The 25,689-nt window shown below is 51.7% G+C and overlaps 8 pseudogenes across 8 annotated transcripts; 4 read left to right on the top strand and 4 right to left on the bottom strand.

Moving 5' to 3' along the window:
- The first annotated feature begins 118 nt into the window (after nucleotides 1–118).
- Nucleotides 119–2,710, top strand: LOC149986711 (phenylalanine ammonia-lyase pseudogene; annotated as a pseudogene). The gene has a single exon (XR_016499677.1). The product of XR_016499677.1 is annotated as a phenylalanine ammonia-lyase pseudogene (transcript).
- A 713-nt stretch (nucleotides 2,711–3,423) lies between these two features.
- On the bottom strand, nucleotides 3,424–5,703 carry LOC149986712 (naringenin-chalcone synthase pseudogene; annotated as a pseudogene). The gene has a single exon (XR_016499684.1). The product of XR_016499684.1 is annotated as a naringenin-chalcone synthase pseudogene (transcript).
- A 386-nt stretch (nucleotides 5,704–6,089) lies between these two features.
- On the top strand, nucleotides 6,090–9,020 carry LOC149986713 (phenylalanine ammonia-lyase pseudogene; annotated as a pseudogene). Its single transcript, XR_016499689.1, has one exon. The product of XR_016499689.1 is annotated as a phenylalanine ammonia-lyase pseudogene (transcript).
- Nucleotides 9,021–9,826: 806 nt separating this feature from the next.
- LOC149986714 (naringenin-chalcone synthase pseudogene) lies at nucleotides 9,827–12,673 on the bottom strand (annotated as a pseudogene). Its single transcript, XR_016499694.1, has 2 exons — nucleotides 12,533–12,673; nucleotides 9,827–12,317 (listed from the first exon to the last, which is right to left on the bottom strand). The product of XR_016499694.1 is annotated as a naringenin-chalcone synthase pseudogene (transcript).
- Nucleotides 12,674–12,887: 214 nt separating this feature from the next.
- LOC149986715 (phenylalanine ammonia-lyase pseudogene) lies at nucleotides 12,888–15,450 on the top strand (annotated as a pseudogene). The gene has a single exon (XR_016499686.1). The product of XR_016499686.1 is annotated as a phenylalanine ammonia-lyase pseudogene (transcript).
- An 806-nt stretch (nucleotides 15,451–16,256) lies between these two features.
- Nucleotides 16,257–19,527, bottom strand: LOC149986716 (naringenin-chalcone synthase pseudogene; annotated as a pseudogene). The gene is made up of 2 exons (XR_016499695.1): nucleotides 18,963–19,527; nucleotides 16,257–18,747 (listed from the first exon to the last, which is right to left on the bottom strand). The product of XR_016499695.1 is annotated as a naringenin-chalcone synthase pseudogene (transcript).
- Nucleotides 19,318–21,879, top strand: LOC149986717 (phenylalanine ammonia-lyase pseudogene; annotated as a pseudogene). Its single transcript, XR_016499690.1, has one exon. The product of XR_016499690.1 is annotated as a phenylalanine ammonia-lyase pseudogene (transcript).
- An 806-nt stretch (nucleotides 21,880–22,685) lies between these two features.
- On the bottom strand, nucleotides 22,686–25,532 carry LOC149986718 (naringenin-chalcone synthase pseudogene; annotated as a pseudogene). The gene is made up of 2 exons (XR_016499692.1): nucleotides 25,392–25,532; nucleotides 22,686–25,176 (listed from the first exon to the last, which is right to left on the bottom strand). The product of XR_016499692.1 is annotated as a naringenin-chalcone synthase pseudogene (transcript).
- Nucleotides 25,533–25,689: the final 157 nt, after the last annotated feature.

The raw sequence follows: 25,689 nt of genomic DNA on the forward strand, positions 1-25,689 counted from the left end.
TTCCTGAAGTAGGCGTTCAGGCACGACTCCGAACTCTCAGTACATCGCAGTCTTGCGTAGCTCCGCGCACCCAGTAGATCTCGACAGATAGCGTAATTGCAGGTCTTCAATACCAACAATGGCACCACGAGCTGGGGAGCTTAATGTCGTCGGATCAGGTGAGCAAATTGATGCGGCATCTTCAGACATGATGCTTGATGACAGCACATCTCCGTACTGCATTGGCCTACTCGGTAATGGAGCAGTTCATGGTGCGGATCCTCTCAACTGGGCCAAGACCGCCAAGGCCATGGAATGCAGCCACCTCGAAGAAATCAAGCGGATGGTCGACACTTACCAAAATGCCACCCAGGTCATGATCGAGGGAGCCACCCTCACTGTACCTCAGGTAGCAGCCATTGCTCGCAGACCTGACGTGCATGTCGTGCTCGATGCTGCCAATGCCAAGAGTAGAGTGGACGAGAGCTCCAACTGGGTGCTCGACAGGATCATGGGCGGAGGTGACATCTACGGCGTTACCACCGGGTTCGGAGCGACCTCTCATCGTCGCACGCAGCAAGGAGTGGAGCTCCAGCGCGAACTCATCCGCTTCCTGAATGCGGGAGTCCTCAGCAAGGGTAACTCCCTGCCATCCGAGACTGCCCGAGCGGCGATGCTAGTGCGTACCAACACGCTGATGCAGGGCTATTCTGGCATCCGCTGGGAGATCCTCCAAGCTATGGAGAAGCTACTCAACGCGCACGTCACCCCCAAGTTGCCCTTGCGGGGTACCATCACGGCATCCGGCGACCTCGTCCCCTTGTCGTATATCGCCGGCCTGCTTACCGGTCGCCCCAATTCCAAAGCCGTCACCGAGGACGGACGAGAGGTTTCCGCGCTGGAGGCCTTGCGCATCGCAGGCGTGGAGAAGCCCTTCGAGCTGGCGCCCAAGGAAGGGCTCGCCCTTGTCAACGGCACCGCAGTCGGTTCCGCCCTCGCTTCCACCGTGTGCTACGATGCCAACATCATGGTGTTGCTCGCCGAGGTTCTGTCCGCGCTCTTTTGCGAGGTAATGCAGGGCAAGCCCGAATTTGCCGACCCCCTGACTCACAAGCTGAAGCACCACCCCGGACAGATGGAAGCTGCGGCTGTCATGGAGTGGGTGCTGGACGGGAGTTCCTTCATGAAGGCTGCCGCCAAGTTCAATGAGACCGACCCCCTGCGCAAGCCCAAGCAGGACAGATACGCGCTGCGAACTTCCCCGCAGTGGCTGGGCCCTCAGGTGGAGGTCATCCGCAACGCCACCCACGCCATCGAGCGGGAGATCAACTCTGTGAACGACAATCCCATCATCGACGCTGCCAGGGGCATCGCCCTGCACGGCGGCAACTTCCAGGGCACGCCCATCGGCGTGTCTATGGACAACACGCGCCTGGCGCTGGCCGCCATCGCTAAGCTCATGTTCGCACAATTCTCCGAACTTGTGAACGACTACTACAACAACGGATTACCGTCCAATTTGAGCGGGGGACCCAACCCCAGCCTGGATTACGGCATGAAAGGGGCAGAGATCGCCATGGCCTCGTACTTATCTGAGATTAACTACCTAGCCAACCCGGTCACCACCCATGTCCAAAGCGCGGAGCAACACAACCAAGATGTGAACTCACTGGGATTGGTGTCAGCCCGCAAAACGGAGGAAGCCATGGAGATTCTCAAGCTCATGAGCGCCACCTTCTTGGTAGGCTTGTGCCAGGCTGTCGACCTGCGTCATGTCGAAGAGACCATGCAGTCGGCCGTGAAGCAAGTAGTGACACAGGTGGCCAAGAAGACGCTCTTCATGGGCAGCGACGGATCACTGCTGCCATCACGCTTCTGCGAAAAGGAACTACTGATGGTAGTGGATCGTCAGCCGGTGTTCAGCTACATCGACGATTCCACCAGTGATTCATACCCTCTAATGGAGAAACTGCGAGGGGTGCTGGTGAGCCGTGCCTTGAAGAGTGCCGACAAGGAGACCTCCAACGCAGTGTTTAGGCAGATTCCAGTGTTCGAGGCAGAGCTGAAGCTGCAGCTGAGCCGTGTGGTGCCCGCGGTGCGAGAAGCATATGACACAAAGGGACTATCCTCGGTTCCCAACAGGATTCAAGACTGTAGGACGTATCCATTATACAAGCTAGTGCGCGGAGACTTGAAGACGCAGCTCCTGTCCGGGCAGAGGACGGTGTCTCCTGGGCAAGAGATTGAGAAGGTGTTCAATGCCATTTCTGCAGGCCAATTGGTGGCTCCTTTGTTGGAATGCGTTCAAGGCTGGACAGGCACACCAGGGCCCTTCCCCGCTCGCGCCTCTTGCTAGTTGACACTGCTTCACCTCCCAATTTTGTCATCATTCTTCGATTCATCTTCTCGCGTCACATTGACGTTACAATTCATATTGTACATGAGTAGGAACTGCGTCACATTGAAGTTACACTTAATATTGTACATTAGTAGGGACTTGTAGGAGATTCTTGTGTAAATGCTTGAAGTTGAGGTTGTGTGGCGCCTTCACCCTTGACCTCTATTAAGGGCTTAAAGCATAAAGCGCTGCAATCCATGAAGAGTTTTTCAATTGCAATGCGTAGTAGTTGTGTATATATTTCCTAACTTTAGAAGTAGAAGAGGAAGAAAGGTTCCATTGTTTGCAAGCAAAAATGAAAAATGAATAAGAGTTCACTTCAGCAACAACCAAGACATTTACTTGAGTGGTCATGGATTGTTCTAATTTGTTTAGATGTCTTTGAATGTTTAGTGGAGTTTCAAGAGGATGGATGTTTAGCGATTGATGTGATGATCTTCCCTTTATTTTGTGACTTTGCTTTTGTTCTGTCCAAGCTTCCCTATTGGTGCGCCAAATGATCATGAATTTGTTCAGGTATTGGTTAATTTGAATGTTATCATTAGCACAAGATATAGTTGTTTTCAAAACTTTAAGATTAGACAAGATCATGAATTTGCTAGAAGATGATTTTAACCATATATATTATTAACCCAATGTGCTTTACACCATGCCCAAAATTTGGATATTATATTATTCCATGCCCAAGACTTGGATATTATATTGCACCATGTCCAAAATTTGGATATTCCATCACACCATGCCTAATATTTGAATTTTATGTTACACCAAGCCCAAAATGTCTTGAATACCACACCATTTAACATATTCCAACTACATTTGAATTTTGAGAATTTGGTCAAACCGGTGGAGGATTAACTTTCTCAATGACCGACAGACAACAAATCACAGTTTTCATGAATTGTTGGCTGGGGCATGCTACCATGATACCATGAGTTCAATGCAACCAACCAAATAAGAGCCAATTCCTTGCAGACTCTTCTCAGTTTCCAATGCTACAGCAAGAGATTCAAAAGTGACGAGAAACAGCTCAAAGAAACAGTGGGTAGTGTCGAACAATCGCAGCTGAATTAGAGGCTGCAAATATAAAAGCTCAAACGAACACATGGTCCGGAGATTCACCGATGAATTACATTCCTGAATTTCAGATCCATCGGCACAATGCGCACTAGACACTCCCACTTCATCTTCTTCCAACCTAAATTTTCTAAATAAGACTGTACTTCGCACCTCTGATTGCATTGTGACCATACATTGCCAAACTCCTGTCTTCCAGAAATAAATTGAGTGAACAATAAGAACGCTAGAGTAGATGCACTGCCAATTTAGCACAGCGAGAGAAATATACCCACAGGCGCCAGCTCGTTCAGGTTCTGGATACGAAACAGTGGAACCCTAGATTTTAGCGTGTGTAAAGAGCTCGCTGAAGCAAGAACGTTAGGTTGATTCGATAACCTGATTTCGCTTTTAAAATTAAGCGCGAACTCTAGCTCAGGAAGGAATACTATTGAAATTGAATTGCACACTTCTATGCTACGCTATGCAATGCAATAATATGATATGATACAAATTGGTGAGGATGGGGAGTAAAAAGGAGAGGTGGGGTGGAATCTAAGCGGAGTTGGGAGCGGCGCGGAGCACAAGCACTTCCAGTGTCAGTCCTGGTCCGAAGCCAATGAAGAATCCGAACTCGCTGCCCTCGCCCAAAGTGGACGCACCCACCTTCACAGACCTGTGCCGAATCTGATCCAACACAAACAGCACAGAGGCGCTAGACATGTTGCCAAACTCGGACAATATGTCCCTGCTCCCTTGCATCTTGTCCTTCGTCAGCTTCAGCTTCGCCTCCACCTGATCGAGAATGGCTGGACCTCCGGGATGCACCGCCCAGAACATCTCGTTCCATGCCGGTGATCCCACTGGCTTCCTGGCCTCGTTCAAAAACTTCTCGATGTTCTTGGAGATGAGCCCGGGTACATCCTTCATGAGGTGGAAGATGAGCCCTGCTTCGGTGAGATGTCCATCGATGGCTCCGTCACTCTCTGGCAAGATGGTCTCTCCAGCCCAGTGCACTTCGAACAATGGCTTCTCTACCTCAGGCTTGGGGTCGGATCCAACCACGTACACGCCGGCGCCATCGCCGAACAGAGCTGAGCCCACAAGCCCGTCCAAGTGGTTCTCGCTCGGGGCTCGGTATGTGACTGCGGTCACCTCGCTCGCTACTGCCAGCACTCTGGCGCCCTTGTTGTTTTCGGCTAGATCCTTGGCCACTCTGAGCACGGATGCACCGCCGAAACACCCGGTTTGGTACATCATGACACGCTTCACAGTGGGCTTCAGGCCGAGCAGCTTGGCCAGGGCGTGGTCGGCTCCGGGCATGTTGACGCCCGAGGTGGTGGCGAAGACGATGTGGGTAATGTCGGACTTGCGGCCGCCCCATTCCTTGATGGCCCTCTGGGCGGCCTCGGCGGCGAGCTTGGGGACCTGGACGACCACGATGTCGTGGCGGACGTTCAGGGAGGGCTCCATGTACGTGCAGATGCCTGGGTTGGCCTTGAGCACCTCCTCCGTGAGGAACATGTGGCGCTTCCTGATGCCCGACTTGTCACAGATGCGCTTGAATTTGGCCTTCAGGGCTTCCTTCTCGCCGCAATTGGTGATGTTGAAGAAGAAGTCGGGGTACTCACTCTGCAGGAACTCCGCGGGAGGCACCGCAGTGCCGATGCCTAGCACGCAGGCCGGCCCTTCAGCGCGGGGCTGGGCCCTGGGAAGCGCGGCCCTCGTAACATCCCCAGCAGAAGCCATTGGACAACCCCGGTCGATTTCCTCGCTCTAGTTCTCAATCTGTGCTGCCAAACGTATTCCGACTTTGTCTGTTTGCTAATCCTGCAACAAGAGAGGTTGTTCTACGCACCGGATCAGTTATGCTACCAGTTGGGATCTGCGGAGACACCCCACTCTCTGAGTTCGCCACGAGCTAGTTTATTTTCGTAAGTAACTTGAGTACAACGATCGGAGAGATTGCCAGAGAAATGATAGACGGTGTAGTTGGGTGGCGACTTCCGTTTTGAAGCTCGTATCGACCCTGCTATTTCATGCACAGCGTGTGCCCTTTACGAGCATCGCGATGTTGGCACTTTCATCAGGAACTTTCTGTGGAGTCATTGCTGTTGAAAGCGGTTGACCTTTTTTCTGCTTTCACCCCACCACTCTGCTACTCCATGTGTACACATGCCATCTAGAGGCGAGTTTTGAATTTCACAATTGCACGACAATTTTTGAAGTTCGCAATCGAAATTTGCACAGAACTCATGGTCTTGACTTGGCCCTTTGAAATCTTATATTTGGTCAGTTTTGACATCAGCGAAACGATCCACTCCAGCAGACCAGCGTGACTGGGAGACTCTGAGAGTCAGGCTGAAGACCACGAAGAATCGCAGCGCCTTCGTCATTCCAAACAAGAACACGCGTCCGACTTTCCTCCAATAGAAACTGGGTCCACCCCAGAGAACCTGCGAATCACCGACAAGAACATGAGGGGAATTGTAGTTTGACCTAGTGTTGAAGTAAACGACAGGCGAACTAAATTTCAAACAACCGTGTATCATGAACCAATCTGGAGGACTCTCATCCTTCATGTGGCAGCAGGAGGCTCATAGGTCCAGGAAGGGCACCACTTTCAACATTTCAACGCCACCTCGGACTGCTTTCACCGCAATACACCCACCTTTATGGACTAGGGCCAGCCGCTAGGATACCTCTCGACGGCGAACACCGCGCTCTAGCCAGAGGCATTAGTTGCATAAAGAGCATTCCCCGAATCTCATTAATCTTCACTTCGCCCTGAGGCCCATTCAAGCAGCGAATGCCGGACAGGGCCTGCATCCCACCCTTCAGCAATTGATTCACCTCCCATCTCTTGAAAGATCAGCAAAGTTTGCTACTGCTGCTTGGTTGAGATTGTTTCCTGAAGTAGGCGTTCAGGCACGACTTCGAACTCTCAGTACATCACAGTCTTGCGTAGCTCCGCGCACCCAGTAGATCTCGACAGATAGTGTAATTGCAGGTCTTCAATACCAACAATGGCACCACGAGCTGGGGAGCTTAATGTCGTCGGATCAGGTGAGCAAATTGATGCGGCATCTTCAGACATGATGATGCTCGATGATAACACATCTCCGTACTGCATTGGCCTACTCGGTAATGGAGCAGTTCATGGTGCGGATCCTCTCAACTGGGCCAAGACCGCCAAGGCCATGGAATGCAGCCACCTCGAAGAAATCAAGCGGATGGTCGACACTTACCAAAATGCCACCCAGGTCATGATCGAGGGAGCCACCCTCACCGTACCTCAGGTAGCAGCCGTTGCTCGCAGACCCGACGTGCATGTCGTGCTCGATGCTGCCAATGCCAAGAGTAGAGTGGACGAGAGCTCCAACTGGGTGCTCGACAGGATCATGGGCGGAGGTGACATCTACGGCGTTACCACCGGGTTCGGAGCGACCTCTCATCGTCGCACGCAGCAAGGAGTGGAGCTCCAGCGCGAACTCATCCGCTTCCTGAATGCGGGAGTCCTCAGCAAGGGTAACTCCCTGCCATCCGAGACTGCCCGAGCGGCGATGCTAGTGCGTACCAACACGCTGATGCAGGGCTATTCTGGCATCCGCTGGGAGATCCTCCAAGCTATGGAGAAGCTACTCAACGCGCACGTCACCCCCAAGTTGCCCTTGCGGGGTACCATCACGGCATCCGGCGACCTCGTCCCCTTGTCGTATATCGCCGGCCTGCTTACCGGTCGCCCCAATTCCAAAGCCGTCACCGAGGACGGACGAGAGGTTTCCGCGCTGGAGGCCTTGCGCATCGCAGGCGTGGAGAAGCCCTTCGAGCTGGCGCCCAAGGAAGGGCTCGCCCTTGTCAACGGCACCGCAGTCGGTTCCGCCCTCGCTTCCACCGTGTGCTACGATGCCAACATCATGGTGTTGCTCGCCGAGGTTCTGTCCGCGCTCTTTTGCGAGGTAATGCAGGGCAAGCCCGAATTTGCCGACCCCCTGACTCACAAGCTGAAGCACCACCCCGGACAGATGGAAGCTGCGGCTGTCATGGAGTGGGTGCTGGACGGGAGTTCCTTCATGAAGGCTGCCGCCAAGTTCAATGAGACCGACCCCTGCGCAAGCCCAAGCAGGACAGATACGCGCTGCGAACTTCCCCGCAGTGGCTGGGCCCTCAGGTGGAGGTCATCCGCAACGCCACCCACGCCATCGAGCGGGAGATCAACTCTGTGAACGACAATCCCATCATCGACGCTGCCAGGGGCATCGCCCTGCACGGCGGCAACTTCCAGGGCACGCCCATCGGCGTGTCTATGGACAACACGCGCCTGGCGCTGGCCGCCATCGCTAAGCTCATGTTCGCACAATTCTCCGAACTTGTGAACGACTACTACAACAACGGATTACCGTCCAATTTGAGCGGGGGACCCAACCCCAGCCTGGATTACGGCATGAAAGGGGCAGAGATCGCCATGGCCTCGTACTTATCTGAGATTAACTACCTAGCCAACCCGGTCACCACCCATGTCCAAAGCGCGGAGCAACACAACCAAGATGTGAACTCACTGGGATTGGTGTCAGCCCGCAAAACGGAGGAAGCCATGGAGATTCTCAAGCTCATGAGCGCCACCTTCTTGGTAGGCTTGTGCCAGGCTGTCGACCTGCGTCATGTCGAAGAGACCATGCAGTCGGCCGTGAAGCAAGTAGTGACACAGGTGGCCAAGAAGACGCTCTTCATGGGCAGCGACGGATCACTGCTGCCATCACGCTTCTGCGAAAAGGAACTACTGATGGTAGTGGATCGTCAGCCGGTGTTCAGCTACATCGACGATTCCACCAGTGATTCATACCCTCTAATGGAGAAACTGCGAGGGGTGCTGGTGAGCCGTGCCTTGAAGAGTGCCGACAAGGAGACCTCCAACGCAGTGTTTAGGCAGATTCCAGTGTTTGAGGCAGAGCTGAAGCTGCAGCTGAGCCGTGTGGTGCCCGCGGTGCGAAGCATATGACACAAAGGGACTATCCTCGGTTCCCAACAGGATTCAAGACTGTAGGACGTATCCATTATACAAGCTAGTGCGCGGAGACTTGAAGACGCAGCTCCTGTCCGGGCAGAGGACGGTGTCTCCTGGGCAAGAGATTGAGAAGGTGTTCAATGCCATTTCTGCAGGCCAATTGGTGGCTCCTTTGTTGGAATGCGTTCAAGGCTGGACCGGCACACCAGGGCCCTTCCCCGCTCGCGCCTCTTGCTAGTTGACACTGCTTCACCTCCCAATTTTGTTCCGTTCATCTTCGTGTGGGTCACATTGACGTTACAATTAACTAATATTGTACATTAGTAGGAAGTGCGTCACATTGACGTTACAATTAACATTGTACATTAGTAGGAGATTCTTGTGTAAATGCTTGGAGTTGAGGTTGTGTGGTGCCTTCACCCTTGACCACCTCTGTTAACTCACACAGCTTTTAAATTGCAATTGCAATGCGTAGTTGTGTATATATTTCCTAACTTTAGAAGTAGAAGAGGAAGAAAGGTTCTATTATGGTGAGTCTCTTGTTTGCAAGCAAAAATGAATAAGAGTTCACTTTCAGCAACAGCCAAGACATCTACTTGAGTGGTCATGGATTGTTCAAATTTGTTTAGCTGTCTTTGTACGTTTAGTGGAGTTTCAGGAGGATGGATGTTCAGCGATTGATGTGATGATCTTCCCTTTATTTTATTTTGTGACTTTGCTTCCGTTGTGTCCAAGCTTCCCTATTGGTGTGCCAAACTTTCATGAATTTGTTCAAGCATTGGTTAATTTGAATGTTATCATTAGCACAAGATACAGCTGTTTTCAAAATTTTCTGATCAGATGATTTTAACCTTATTTATTAACCCTATGCATGTTACACCAGGCCCAAAATTTTGGATATTATATTACACCATGCCCAAAATTTTGGATGTTTTATTCCACCATGCCCAAACTTTGGATGTTATATTACACCATGCCCAAAATTTGGATATTATATTCCACCATGCCCAAAATTTGGATTTTATATTCCACCATGCCCAAAATTTGGATATTACATCACACCATGCCTAATATTTGAATTTTATGTTACACCAAGCCCAAAATGTCTTGAATACCACACCATTTAACACATTCCAACTGCATTTGAATTTTGAGAATTTAGTGAAACACCCACTGTTTGTGTCCAGATATCACTGAAACTGGTGGAGGATTAACTTTCTCAATGACCGACAGACAACAAATCACAGTTTTCATTAATTGTTGGCTGGGCCATGCTACCATGAGTTCAATGCAACCAACCAATTCCTTGCAGACCCTTCTCTTCTCAGTTTCCAATGCTACAGCAACAGATTCAAAAGTGACGAGAAACAGCTCAAAGAAACAGTGGGTAGTGTCGAACAATCGCAGCTGACTTAGAGGCTGCAATTATAAAAGCTCAAACGAACACATGGTCCGGAGATTCACCGATGAATTACATTCCTGATGAATTTCAGATCCATCGGCACAATGCGCACTACACACTCCCACTTCATCTTCTTCCAGCCCTAATTTTCTAAATAAGACTGTACTTCGCACCTCTGATTGCATTGTGACTATACATTGCCAAACTCCTGTCTTCCAGAAATAAATTGAGTGAACAATAAGAACGCTAGAGTAGATGCACTGCCAATTTAGCACAGCGAGAGAAATATACCCACAGGCGCCAGATCGTTCAGGTTCCGGATACGAAACAGTGGAACCCTAGATTTCAGAGTGTGTAAAGAGCTCGCTGAAGCAAGAACGTAGGTTGATTCGATAACCTGATTTCTCTTTTAAAATTAAGCGCGAACTCTAGCTCAGGAAGCAATACCATTGAAATTGAATTGCACACTTCTATGCTATGCTATGCTATGCTATGCTATGCAATGCTATGCAATAATATGATATGATACAAATTGGTGAGAATGGGGAGTAAAAAGGAGAGGTGGGGTGGAATCTAAGCGGAGTTGGGAGCGGCGCGGAGCACAAGCACTTCCAGTGTCAGTCCTGGTCCGAAGCCAATGAAGAATCCGAACTCGCTGCCCTCGCCCAAAGTGGACGCACCCATCTTCACAGACCTGTGCCGAATCTGATCCAACACAAACAGCACAGAGGCGCTAGACATGTTGCCAAACTCGGACAATATGTCCCTGCTCCCTTGCATCTTGTCCTTCGTCAGCTTCAGCTTCGCCTCCACCTGATCGAGAATGGCTGGACCTCCGGGATGCACCGCCCAGAACATCTCGTTCCATGCCGGTGATCCCACTGGCTTCCTGGCCTCGTTCAAAAACTTCTCGATGTTCTTGGAGATGAGCCCGGGTACATCCTTCATGAGGTGGAAGATGAGCCCCGCTTCGGTGAGATGTCCATCGATGGCTCCGTCGCTCTCTGGCAAGATGGTCTCTCCAGCCCAGTGCACTTCGAACAATGGCTTCTCTACCTCAGGCTTGGGGTCGGATCCAACCACGTACACGCCGGCGCCATCGCCGAACAGAGCTGAGCCCACAAGCCCGTCCAAGTGGTTCTCGCTCGGGGCTCGGTATGTGACTGCGGTCACCTCGCTCGCTACTGCCAGCACTCTGGCGCCCTTGTTGTTTTCGGCTAGATCCTTGGCCACTCTGAGCACGGATGCACCGCCGAAACACCCGGTTTGGTACATCATGACACGCTTCACAGTGGGCTTCAGGCCGAGCAGCTTGGCCAGGGCGTGGTCGGCTCCGGGCATGTTGACGCCCGAGGTGGTGGCGAAGACGATGTGGGTAATGTCGGACTTGCGGCCGCCCCATTCCTTGATGGCCTTCTGGGCGGCCTCGGCGGCGAGCTTGGGGACCTGGACGACCACGATGTCGTGGCGGACGTTCAGGGAGGGCTCCATGTACGTGCAGATGCCTGGGTTGGCCTTGAGCACCTCCTCCGTGAGGAACATGTGGCGCTTCCTGATGCCCGACTTGTCACAGATGCGCTTGAATTTGGCCTTCAGGGCTTCCTTCTCGCCGCAATTGGTGATGTTGAAGAAGAAGTCGGGGTACTCACTCTGCAGAAACTCCGCGGGAGGCACCGCAGTGCCGATGCCTAGCACGCAGGCTGGCCCTTCAGCGCGGGGCTGGGCCCTGGGAAGCGCGGCCCTCGTAACATCCCCAGCAGAAGCCATTGGACAACCCCGGTCGATCTCCTCACTCTAGTTCTCAATCTGTGCTGCCAAACGTATTCCGACTTTGTCTGTCTGCTAATCCTGCAACAAGAGAGGTTGTTCTACGCACCGATTCAGTTATGCTACCAGTCGGGATCTGCGGAGACACCCCCACTCTCTTAGTTCGCCACGAGCTAGTTTATTTTCGTAAGTAACTTGAGTACAACGATCGGAGAGATTGCCAGAGAAATGATAGACGGTGTAGTTGGGTGGCGACTTCCGTTTTCAAGCTCGTATCGACCCTGCTATTTTCATGCACAGCGTGTGCCCTTTAAGAGCATCGCGATGTTGGCACTTTCATCAGGAACTTTCTGCGGAGTCATCGCTGTTGAAAGCGGTTGACCTTTTTTCTGCTTTCACCCCACCACTCTGCTACTCCATGTGTACACATCCCGTCTGGAGGCGAATTTTGAATTTCACAATTGCACGACAATTTTTGAATTTCGCAATCGAGTTTTGCACAGAACTCCTGGTCTTGACTTGGCCCTTTGAAATCTTATATTTTGGTCAGTTTCGACATCAGCGGAACGATCCATTCCAGCACACCAGCGTGACTGGGAGACTCTGAGAGTCAGGCTGAAGACCACGAAGAATCGCAGCGCCTTCGTCATTCCAAACAAGAACACGCGTCCGACTTTCCTCCAATAGAAACTGGGTCCACCCCAGAGAACCTGCGAATCACCGACAAGAACATGAGGGGAATTGTAGTTTGACCTAGTGTTGAAGTAAACGACAGGCGAACTAAATTTCAAACAACCGTGTATCATGAACCAATCTGGAGGACTCTCATCCTTCATGTGGCAGCAGGAGGCTCATAGGTCCAGGAAGGGCACCACTTTCAACATTTCAACGCCACCTCGGACTGCTTTCACCGCAATACACCCACCTTTATGGACTAGGGCCAGCCGCTAGGATACCTCTCGACGGCGAACACCGCGCTCTAGCCAGAGGCATTAGTTGCATAAAGAGCATTCCCCGAATCTCATTAATCTTCACTTCGCCCTGAGGCCCATTCAAGCAGCGAATGCCGGACAGGGCCTGCATCCCACCCTTCAGCAATTGATTCACCTCCCATCTCTTGAAAGATCAGCAAAGTTTGCTACTGCTGCTTGGTTGAGATTGTTTCCTGAAGTAGGCGTTCAGGCACGACTTCGAACTCTCAGTACATCACAGTCTTGCGTAGCTCCGCGCACCCAGTAGATCTCGACAGATAGTGTAATTGCAGGTCTTCAATACCAACAATGGCACCACGAGCTGGGGAGCTTAATGTCGTCGGATCAGGTGAGCAAATTGATGCGGCATCTTCAGACATGATGATGCTCGATGATAACACATCTCCGTACTGCATTGGCCTACTCGGTAATGGAGCAGTTCATGGTGCGGATCCTCTCAACTGGGCCAAGACCGCCAAGGCCATGGAATGCAGCCACCTCGAAGAAATCAAGCGGATGGTCGACACTTACCAAAATGCCACCCAGGTCATGATCGAGGGAGCCACCCTCACCGTACCTCAGGTAGCAGCCGTTGCTCGCAGACCCGACGTGCATGTCGTGCTCGATGCTGCCAATGCCAAGAGTAGAGTGGACGAGAGCTCCAACTGGGTGCTCGACAGGATCATGGGCGGAGGTGACATCTACGGCGTTACCACCGGGTTCGGAGCGACCTCTCATCGTCGCACGCAGCAAGGAGTGGAGCTCCAGCGCGAACTCATCCGCTTCCTGAATGCGGGAGTCCTCAGCAAGGGTAACTCCCTGCCATCCGAGACTGCCCGAGCGGCGATGCTAGTGCGTACCAACACGCTGATGCAGGGCTATTCTGGCATCCGCTGGGAGATCCTCCAAGCTATGGAGAAGCTACTCAACGCGCACGTCACCCCCAAGTTGCCCTTGCGGGGTACCATCACGGCATCCGGCGACCTCGTCCCCTTGTCGTATATCGCCGGCCTGCTTACCGGTCGCCCCAATTCCAAAGCCGTCACCGAGGACGGACGAGAGGTTTCCGCGCTGGAGGCCTTGCGCATCGCAGGCGTGGAGAAGCCCTTCGAGCTGGCGCCCAAGGAAGGGCTCGCCCTTGTCAACGGCACCGCAGTCGGTTCCGCCCTCGCTTCCACCGTGTGCTACGATGCCAACATCATGGTGTTGCTCGCCGAGGTTCTGTCCGCGCTCTTTTGCGAGGTAATGCAGGGCAAGCCCGAATTTGCCGACCCCCTGACTCACAAGCTGAAGCACCACCCCGGACAGATGGAAGCTGCGGCTGTCATGGAGTGGGTGCTGGACGGGAGTTCCTTCATGAAGGCTGCCGCCAAGTTCAATGAGACCGACCCCTGCGCAAGCCCAAGCAGGACAGATACGCGCTGCGAACTTCCCCGCAGTGGCTGGGCCCTCAGGTGGAGGTCATCCGCAACGCCACCCACGCCATCGAGCGGGAGATCAACTCTGTGAACGACAATCCCATCATCGACGCTGCCAGGGGCATCGCCCTGCACGGCGGCAACTTCCAGGGCACGCCCATCGGCGTGTCTATGGACAACACGCGCCTGGCGCTGGCCGCCATCGCTAAGCTCATGTTCGCACAATTCTCCGAACTTGTGAACGACTACTACAACAACGGATTACCGTCCAATTTGAGCGGGGGACCCAACCCCAGCCTGGATTACGGCATGAAAGGGGCAGAGATCGCCATGGCCTCGTACTTATCTGAGATTAACTACCTAGCCAACCCGGTCACCACCCATGTCCAAAGCGCGGAGCAACACAACCAAGATGTGAACTCACTGGGATTGGTGTCAGCCCGCAAAACGGAGGAAGCCATGGAGATTCTCAAGCTCATGAGCGCCACCTTCTTGGTAGGCTTGTGCCAGGCTGTCGACCTGCGTCATGTCGAAGAGACCATGCAGTCGGCCGTGAAGCAAGTAGTGACACAGGTGGCCAAGAAGACGCTCTTCATGGGCAGCGACGGATCACTGCTGCCATCACGCTTCTGCGAAAAGGAACTACTGATGGTAGTGGATCGTCAGCCGGTGTTCAGCTACATCGACGATTCCACCAGTGATTCATACCCTCTAATGGAGAAACTGCGAGGGGTGCTGGTGAGCCGTGCCTTGAAGAGTGCCGACAAGGAGACCTCCAACGCAGTGTTTAGGCAGATTCCAGTGTTTGAGGCAGAGCTGAAGCTGCAGCTGAGCCGTGTGGTGCCCGCGGTGCGAGAAGCATATGACACAAAGGGACTATCCTCGGTTCCCAACAGGATTCAAGACTGTAGGACGTATCCATTATACAAGCTAGTGCGCGGAGACTTGAAGACGCAGCTCCTGTCCGGGCAGAGGACGGTGTCTCCTGGGCAAGAGATTGAGAAGGTGTTCAATGCCATTTCTGCAGGCCAATTGGTGGCTCCTTTGTTGGAATGCGTTCAAGGCTGGACCGGCACACCAGGGCCCTTCCCCGCTCGCGCCTCTTGCTAGTTGACACTGCTTCACCTCCCAATTTTGTTCCGTTCATCTTCGTGTGGGTCACATTGACGTTACAATTAACTAATATTGTACATTAGTAGGAAGTGCGTCACATTGACGTTACAATTAACATTGTACATTAGTAGGAGATTCTTGTGTAAATGCTTGGAGTTGAGGTTGTGTGGTGCCTTCACCCTTGACCACCTCTGTTAACTCACACAGCTTTTAAATTGCAATTGCAATGCGTAGTTGTGTATATATTTCCTAACTTTAGAAGTAGAAGAGGAAGAAAGGTTCTATTATGGTGAGTCTCTTGTTTGCAAGCAAAAATGAATAAGAGTTCACTTTCAGCAACAGCCAAGACATCTACTTGAGTGGTCATGGATTGTTCAAATTTGTTTAGCTGTCTTTGTACGTTTAGTGGAGTTTCAGGAGGATGGATGTTCAGCGATTGATGTGATGATCTTCCCTTTATTTTATTTTGTGACTTTGCTTCCGTTGTGTCCAAGCTTCCCTATTGGTGTGCCAAACTTTCATGAATTTGTTCAAGCATTGGTTAATTTGAATGTTATCATTAGCACAAGATACAGCTGTTTTCAAAATTTTCTGATCAGATGATTTTAACCTTATTTATTAACCCTATGCATGTTACACCAGGCCCAAAATTTTGGATATTATATTACACCATGCCCAAAATTTTGGATGTTTTATTCCACCATGCCCAAACTTTGGATGTTATATTACACCATGCCCAAAATTTGGATATTATATTCCACCATGCCCAAAATTTGGATTTTATATTCCACCATGCCCAAAATTTGGATATTACATCACACCATGCCTAATATTTGAATTTTATGTTACACCAAGCCCAAAATGTCTTGAATACCACACCATTTAACACATTCCAACTGCATTTGAATTTTGAGAATTTAGTGAAACACCCACTGTTTGTGTCCAGATATCACTGAAACTGGTGGAGGATTAACTTTCTCAATGACCGACAGACAACAAATCACAGTTTTCATTAATTGTTGGCTGGGCCATGCTACCATGAGTTCAATGCAACCAACCAATTCCTTGCAGACCCTTCTCTTCTCAGTTTCCAATGCTACAGCAACAGATTCAAAAGTGACGAGAAACAGCTCAAAGAAACAGTGGGTAGTGTCGAACAATCGCAGCTGACTTAGAGGCTGCAATTATAAAAGCTCAAACGAACACATGGTCCGGAGATTCACCGATGAATTACATTCCTGATGAATTTCAGATCCATCGGCACAATGCGCACTACACACTCCCACTTCATCTTCTTCCAGCCCTAATTTTCTAAATAAGACTGTACTTCGCACCTCTGATTGCATTGTGACTATACATTGCCAAACTCCTGTCTTCCAGAAATAAATTGAGTGAACAATAAGAACGCTAGAGTAGATGCACTGCCAATTTAGCACAGCGAGAGAAATATACCCACAGGCGCCAGATCGTTCAGGTTCCGGATACGAAACAGTGGAACCCTAGATTTCAGAGTGTGTAAAGAGCTCGCTGAAGCAAGAACGTAGGTTGATTCGATAACCTGATTTCTCTTTTAAAATTAAGCGCGAACTCTAGCTCAGGAAGCAATACCATTGAAATTGAATTGCACACTTCTATGCTATGCTATGCTATGCTATGCTATGCAATGCTATGCAATAATATGATATGATACAAATTGGTGAGAATGGGGAGTAAAAAGGAGAGGTGGGGTGGAATCTAAGCGGAGTTGGGAGCGGCGCGGAGCACAAGCACTTCCAGTGTCAGTCCTGGTCCGAAGCCAATGAAGAATCCGAACTCGCTGCCCTCGCCCAAAGTGGACGCACCCATCTTCACAGACCTGTGCCGAATCTGATCCAACACAAACAGCACAGAGGCGCTAGACATGTTGCCAAACTCGGACAATATGTCCCTGCTCCCTTGCATCTTGTCCTTCGTCAGCTTCAGCTTCGCCTCCACCTGATCGAGAATGGCTGGACCTCCGGGATGCACCGCCCAGAACATCTCGTTCCATGCCGGTGATCCCACTGGCTTCCTGGCCTCGTTCAAAAACTTCTCGATGTTCTTGGAGATGAGCCCGGGTACATCCTTCATGAGGTGGAAGATGAGCCCCGCTTCGGTGAGATGTCCATCGATGGCTCCGTCGCTCTCTGGCAAGATGGTCTCTCCAGCCCAGTGCACTTCGAACAATGGCTTCTCTACCTCAGGCTTGGGGTCGGATCCAACCACGTACACGCCGGCGCCATCGCCGAACAGAGCTGAGCCCACAAGCCCGTCCAAGTGGTTCTCGCTCGGGGCTCGGTATGTGACTGCGGTCACCTCGCTCGCTACTGCCAGCACTCTGGCGCCCTTGTTGTTTTCGGCTAGATCCTTGGCCACTCTGAGCACGGATGCACCGCCGAAACACCCGGTTTGGTACATCATGACACGCTTCACAGTGGGCTTCAGGCCGAGCAGCTTGGCCAGGGCGTGGTCGGCTCCGGGCATGTTGACGCCCGAGGTGGTGGCGAAGACGATGTGGGTAATGTCGGACTTGCGGCCGCCCCATTCCTTGATGGCCTTCTGGGCGGCCTCGGCGGCGAGCTTGGGGACCTGGACGACCACGATGTCGTGGCGGACGTTCAGGGAGGGCTCCATGTACGTGCAGATGCCTGGGTTGGCCTTGAGCACCTCCTCCGTGAGGAACATGTGGCGCTTCCTGATGCCCGACTTGTCACAGATGCGCTTGAATTTGGCCTTCAGGGCTTCCTTCTCGCCGCAATTGGTGATGTTGAAGAAGAAGTCGGGGTACTCACTCTGCAGAAACTCCGCGGGAGGCACCGCAGTGCCGATGCCTAGCACGCAGGCTGGCCCTTCAGCGCGGGGCTGGGCCCTGGGAAGCGCGGCCCTCGTAACATCCCCAGCAGAAGCCATTGGACAACCCCGGTCGATCTCCTCACTCTAGTTCTCAATCTGTGCTGCCAAACGTATTCCGACTTTGTCTGTCTGCTAATCCTGCAACAAGAGAGGTTGTTCTACGCACCGATTCAGTTATGCTACCAGTCGGGATCTGCGGAGACACCCCCACTCTCTTAGTTCGCCACGAGCTAGTTTATTTTCGTAAGTAACTTGAGTACAACGATCGGAGAGATTGCCAGAGAAATGATAGACGGTGTAGTTGGGTGGCGACTTCCGTTTTCAAGCTCGTATCGACCCTGCTATTTTCATGCACAGCGTGTGCCCTTTAAGAGCATCGCGATGTTGGCACTTTCATCAGGAACTTTCTGCGGAGTCATCGCTGTTGAAAGCGGTTGACCTTTTTTCTGCTTTCACCCCACCACTCTGCTACTCCATGTGTACACATCCCGTCTGGAGGCGAATTTTGAATTTCACAATTGCACGACAATTTTTGAATTTCGCAATCGAGTTTTGCACAGAACTCCTGGTCTTGACTTGGCCCTTTGAAATCTTATATTTTGGTCAGTTTCGACATCAGCGGAACGATCCATTCCAGCACACCAGCGTGACTGGGAGACTCTGAGAGTCAGGCTGAAGACCACGAAGAATCGCAGCGCCTTCGTCATTCCAAACAAGAACACGCGTCCGACTTTCCTCCAATAGAAACTGGGTCCACCCCAGAGAACCTGCGAATCACCGACAAGAACATGAGGGGAATTGTAGTTTGACCTAGTGTTGAAGTAAACGACAGGCGAACTAAATTTCAAACAACCGTGTATCATGAACCAATCTGGAGGACTCTCATCCTTCATGTGGCAGCAGGAGGCTCATAGGTCCAGGAAGGGCACCACTTTCAACATTTCAACGCCACCTCGGACTGCTTTCACCGCAATACACCCACCTTTATGGACTAGGGCCAGCCGCTAGGATACCTCTCGACGGCGAACACCGCGCTCTAGCCAGAGGCATTAGTTGCATAAAGAGCATTCCCCGAATCTCATTAATCTTCACTTCGCCCTGAGGCCCATTCAAGCAGCGAATGCCGGACAGGGCCTGCATCCCACCCTTCAGCAATTGATTCACCTCCCATCTCTTGAAAGATCAGCAAAGTTTGCTACTGCTGCTTGGTTGAGATTGTTTCCTGAAGTAGGCGTTCAGGCACGACTTCGAACTCTCAGTACATCACAGTCTTGCGTAGCTCCGCGCACCCAGTAGATCTCGACAGATAGTGTAATTGCAGGTCTTCAATACCAACAATGGCACCACGAGCTGGGGAGCTTAATGTCGTCGGATCAGGTGAGCAAATTGATGCGGCATCTTCAGACATGATGATGCTCGATGATAACACATCTCCGTACTGCATTGGCCTACTCGGTAATGGAGCAGTTCATGGTGCGGATCCTCTCAACTGGGCCAAGACCGCCAAGGCCATGGAATGCAGCCACCTCGAAGAAATCAAGCGGATGGTCGACACTTACCAAAATGCCACCCAGGTCATGATCGAGGAGCCACCCTCACCGTACCTCAGGTAGCAGCCGTTGCTCGCAGACCCGACGTGCATGTCGTGCTCGATGCTGCCAATGCCAAGAGTAGAGTGGACGAGAGCTCCAACTGGGTGCTCGACAGGATCATGGGCGGAGGTGACATCTACGGCGTTACCACCGGGTTCGGAGCGACCTCTCATCGTCGCACGCAGCAAGGAGTGGAGCTCCAGCGCGAACTCATCCGCTTCCTGAATGCGGGAGTCCTCAGCAAGGGTAACTCCCTGCCATCCGAGACTGCCCGAGCGGCGATGCTAGTGCGTACCAACACGCTGATGCAGGGCTATTCTGGCATCCGCTGGGAGATCCTCCAAGCTATGGAGAAGCTACTCAACGCGCACGTCACCCCCAAGTTGCCCTTGCGGGGTACCATCACGGCATCCGGCGACCTCGTCCCCTTGTCGTATATCGCCGGCCTGCTTACCGGTCGCCCCAATTCCAAAGCCGTCACCGAGGACGGACGAGAGGTTTCCGCGCTGGAGGCCTTGCGCATCGCAGGCGTGGAGAAGCCCTTCGAGCTGGCGCCCAAGGAAGGGCTCGCCCTTGTCAACGGCACCGCAGTCGGTTCCGCCCTCGCTTCCACCGTGTGCTACGATGCCAACATCATGGTGTTGCTCGCCGAGGTTCTGTCCGCGCTCTTTTGCGAGGTAATGCAGGGCAAGCCCGAATTTGCCGACCCCCTGACTCACAAGCTGAAGCACCACCCCGGACAGATGGAAGCTGCGGCTGTCATGGAGTGGGTGCTGGACGGGAGTTCCTTCATGAAGGCTGCCGCCAAGTTCAATGAGACCGACCCCTGCGCAAGCCCAAGCAGGACAGATACGCGCTGCGAACTTCCCCGCAGTGGCTGGGCCCTCAGGTGGAGGTCATCCGCAACGCCACCCACGCCATCGAGCGGGAGATCAACTCTGTGAACGACAATCCCATCATCGACGCTGCCAGGGGCATCGCCCTGCACGGCGGCAACTTCCAGGGCACGCCCATCGGCGTGTCTATGGACAACACGCGCCTGGCGCTGGCCGCCATCGCTAAGCTCATGTTCGCACAATTCTCCGAACTTGTGAACGACTACTACAACAACGGATTACCGTCCAATTTGAGCGGGGGACCCAACCCCAGCCTGGATTACGGCATGAAAGGGGCAGAGATCGCCATGGCCTCGTACTTATCTGAGATTAACTACCTAGCCAACCCGGTCACCACCCATGTCCAAAGCGCGGAGCAACACAACCAAGATGTGAACTCACTGGGATTGGTGTCAGCCCGCAAAACGGAGGAAGCCATGGAGATTCTCAAGCTCATGAGCGCCACCTTCTTGGTAGGCTTGTGCCAGGCTGTCGACCTGCGTCATGTCGAAGAGACCATGCAGTCGGCCGTGAAGCAAGTAGTGACACAGGTGGCCAAGAAGACGCTCTTCATGGGCAGCGACGGATCACTGCTGCCATCACGCTTCTGCGAAAAGGAACTACTGATGGTAGTGGATCGTCAGCCGGTGTTCAGCTACATCGACGATTCCACCAGTGATTCATACCCTCTAATGGAGAAACTGCGAGGGGTGCTGGTGAGCCGTGCCTTGAAGAGTGCCGACAAGGAGACCTCCAACGCAGTGTTTAGGCAGATTCCAGTGTTTGAGGCAGAGCTGAAGCTGCAGCTGAGCCGTGTGGTGCCCGCGGTGCGAGAAGCATATGACACAAAGGGACTATCCTCGGTTCCCAACAGGATTCAAGACTGTAGGACGTATCCATTATACAAGCTAGTGCGCGGAGACTTGAAGACGCAGCTCCTGTCCGGGCAGAGGACGGTGTCTCCTGGGCAAGAGATTGAGAAGGTGTTCAATGCCATTTCTGCAGGCCAATTGGTGGCTCCTTTGTTGGAATGCGTTCAAGGCTGGACCGGCACACCAGGGCCCTTCCCCGCTCGCGCCTCTTGCTAGTTGACACTGCTTCACCTCCCAATTTTGTTCCGTTCATCTTCGTGTGGGTCACATTGACGTTACAATTAACTAATATTGTACATTAGTAGGAAGTGCGTCACATTGACGTTACAATTAACATTGTACATTAGTAGGAGATTCTTGTGTAAATGCTTGGAGTTGAGGTTGTGTGGTGCCTTCACCCTTGACCACCTCTGTTAACTCACACAGCTTTTAAATTGCAATTGCAATGCGTAGTTGTGTATATATTTCCTAACTTTAGAAGTAGAAGAGGAAGAAAGGTTCTATTATGGTGAGTCTCTTGTTTGCAAGCAAAAATGAATAAGAGTTCACTTTCAGCAACAGCCAAGACATCTACTTGAGTGGTCATGGATTGTTCAAATTTGTTTAGCTGTCTTTGTACGTTTAGTGGAGTTTCAGGAGGATGGATGTTCAGCGATTGATGTGATGATCTTCCCTTTATTTTATTTTGTGACTTTGCTTCCGTTGTGTCCAAGCTTCCCTATTGGTGTGCCAAACTTTCATGAATTTGTTCAAGCATTGGTTAATTTGAATGTTATCATTAGCACAAGATACAGCTGTTTTCAAAATTTTCTGATCAGATGATTTTAACCTTATTTATTAACCCTATGCATGTTACACCAGGCCCAAAATTTTGGATATTATATTACACCATGCCCAAAATTTTGGATGTTTTATTCCACCATGCCCAAACTTTGGATGTTATATTACACCATGCCCAAAATTTGGATATTATATTCCACCATGCCCAAAATTTGGATTTTATATTCCACCATGCCCAAAATTTGGATATTACATCACACCATGCCTAATATTTGAATTTTATGTTACACCAAGCCCAAAATGTCTTGAATACCACACCATTTAACACATTCCAACTGCATTTGAATTTTGAGAATTTAGTGAAACACCCACTGTTTGTGTCCAGATATCACTGAAACTGGTGGAGGATTAACTTTCTCAATGACCGACAGACAACAAATCACAGTTTTCATTAATTGTTGGCTGGGCCATGCTACCATGAGTTCAATGCAACCAACCAATTCCTTGCAGACCCTTCTCTTCTCAGTTTCCAATGCTACAGCAACAGATTCAAAAGTGACGAGAAACAGCTCAAAGAAACAGTGGGTAGTGTCGAACAATCGCAGCTGACTTAGAGGCTGCAATTATAAAAGCTCAAACGAACACATGGTCCGGAGATTCACCGATGAATTACATTCCTGATGAATTTCAGATCCATCGGCACAATGCGCACTACACACTCCCACTTCATCTTCTTCCAGCCCTAATTTTCTAAATAAGACTGTACTTCGCACCTCTGATTGCATTGTGACTATACATTGCCAAACTCCTGTCTTCCAGAAATAAATTGAGTGAACAATAAGAACGCTAGAGTAGATGCACTGCCAATTTAGCACAGCGAGAGAAATATACCCACAGGCGCCAGATCGTTCAGGTTCCGGATACGAAACAGTGGAACCCTAGATTTCAGAGTGTGTAAAGAGCTCGCTGAAGCAAGAACGTAGGTTGATTCGATAACCTGATTTCTCTTTTAAAATTAAGCGCGAACTCTAGCTCAGGAAGCAATACCATTGAAATTGAATTGCACACTTCTATGCTATGCTATGCTATGCTATGCTATGCAATGCTATGCAATAATATGATATGATACAAATTGGTGAGAATGGGGAGTAAAAAGGAGAGGTGGGGTGGAATCTAAGCGGAGTTGGGAGCGGCGCGGAGCACAAGCACTTCCAGTGTCAGTCCTGGTCCGAAGCCAATGAAGAATCCGAACTCGCTGCCCTCGCCCAAAGTGGACGCACCCATCTTCACAGACCTGTGCCGAATCTGATCCAACACAAACAGCACAGAGGCGCTAGACATGTTGCCAAACTCGGACAATATGTCCCTGCTCCCTTGCATCTTGTCCTTCGTCAGCTTCAGCTTCGCCTCCACCTGATCGAGAATGGCTGGACCTCCGGGATGCACCGCCCAGAACATCTCGTTCCATGCCGGTGATCCCACTGGCTTCCTGGCCTCGTTCAAAAACTTCTCGATGTTCTTGGAGATGAGCCCGGGTACATCCTTCATGAGGTGGAAGATGAGCCCCGCTTCGGTGAGATGTCCATCGATGGCTCCGTCGCTCTCTGGCAAGATGGTCTCTCCAGCCCAGTGCACTTCGAACAATGGCTTCTCTACCTCAGGCTTGGGGTCGGATCCAACCACGTACACGCCGGCGCCATCGCCGAACAGAGCTGAGCCCACAAGCCCGTCCAAGTGGTTCTCGCTCGGGGCTCGGTATGTGACTGCGGTCACCTCGCTCGCTACTGCCAGCACTCTGGCGCCCTTGTTGTTTTCGGCTAGATCCTTGGCCACTCTGAGCACGGATGCACCGCCGAAACACCCGGTTTGGTACATCATGACACGCTTCACAGTGGGCTTCAGGCCGAGCAGCTTGGCCAGGGCGTGGTCGGCTCCGGGCATGTTGACGCCCGAGGTGGTGGCGAAGACGATGTGGGTAATGTCGGACTTGCGGCCGCCCCATTCCTTGATGGCCTTCTGGGCGGCCTCGGCGGCGAGCTTGGGGACCTGGACGACCACGATGTCGTGGCGGACGTTCAGGGAGGGCTCCATGTACGTGCAGATGCCTGGGTTGGCCTTGAGCACCTCCTCCGTGAGGAACATGTGGCGCTTCCTGATGCCCGACTTGTCACAGATGCGCTTGAATTTGGCCTTCAGGGCTTCCTTCTCGCCGCAATTGGTGATGTTGAAGAAGAAGTCGGGGTACTCACTCTGCAGAAACTCCGCGGGAGGCACCGCAGTGCCGATGCCTAGCACGCAGGCTGGCCCTTCAGCGCGGGGCTGGGCCCTGGGAAGCGCGGCCCTCGTAACATCCCCAGCAGAAGCCATTGGACAACCCCGGTCGATCTCCTCACTCTAGTTCTCAATCTGTGCTGCCAAACGTATTCCGACTTTGTCTGTCTGCTAATCCTGCAACAAGAGAGGTTGTTCTACGCACCGATTCAGTTATGCTACCAGTCGGGATCTGCGGAGACACCCCCACTCTCTTAGTTCGCCACGAGCTAGTTTATTTTCGTAAGTAACTTGAGTACAACGATCGGAGAGATTGCCAGAGAAATGATAGACGGTGTAGTTGGGTGGCGACTTCCGTTTTCAAGCTCGTATCGACCCTGCTATTTTCATGCACAGCGTGTGCCCTTTAAGAGCATCGCGATGTTGGCACTTTCATCAGGAACTTTCTGCGGAGTCATCGCTGTTGAAAGCGGTTGACCTTTTTTCTGCTTTCACCCCACCACTCTGCTACTCCATGTGTACACATCCCGTCTGGAGGCGAATTTTGAATTTCACAATTGCACGACAATTTTTGAATTTCGCAATCGAGTTTTGCACAGAACTCCTGGTCTTGACTTGGCCCTTTGAAATCTTATATTTTGGTCAGTTTCGACATCAGCGGAACGATCCATTCCAGCACACCAGCGTGACTGGGAGACTCTGAGAGTCAGGCTGAAGACCACGAAGAATCGCAGCGCCTTCGTCATTCCAAACAAGAACACGCGTCCGACTTTCCTCCAATAGAAACTGGGTCCACCCCAGAGAACCTGCGAATCACCGACAAGAACATGAGGGGAATTGTAGTTTGACCTAGTGTTGAAGTAAACGACAGGCGAACTAAATTTCAAACAACCGTGTATCATGAACCAATCTGGAGGACTCTCATCCTTCATGTGGCAGCAGGAGGCTCATAGGTCCAGGAAGGGCACCACTTTCAACATTTCAACGCCACCTCGGACTGCTTTCACCGCAATACACCCACCTTTATGGACTAGGGCCAGCCGCTAGGATACCTCTCGACGGCGAACACCGCGCTCTAGCCAGAGGCATTAGTTGCATAAAGAGCATTCCCCGAATCTCATTAATCTTCACTTCGCCCTGAGGCCCATTCAAGCAGCGAATGCCGGACAGGGCCTGCATCCCACCCTTCAGCAATTGATTCACCTCCCATCTCTTGAAAGATCAGCAAAGTTTGCTACTGCTGCTTGGTTGAGATTGTTTCCTGAAGTAGGCGTTCAGGCACGACTTCGAACTCTCAGTACATCACAGTCTTGCGTAGC

Source organism: Physcomitrium patens, chromosome 21, assembly GCF_059467195.1.
Source record: "Physcomitrium patens ecotype Gransden chromosome 21, ASM5946719v1, whole genome shotgun sequence".
NCBI classification, from domain to species: Eukaryota; Viridiplantae; Streptophyta; class Bryopsida; order Funariales; family Funariaceae; genus Physcomitrium; species Physcomitrium patens.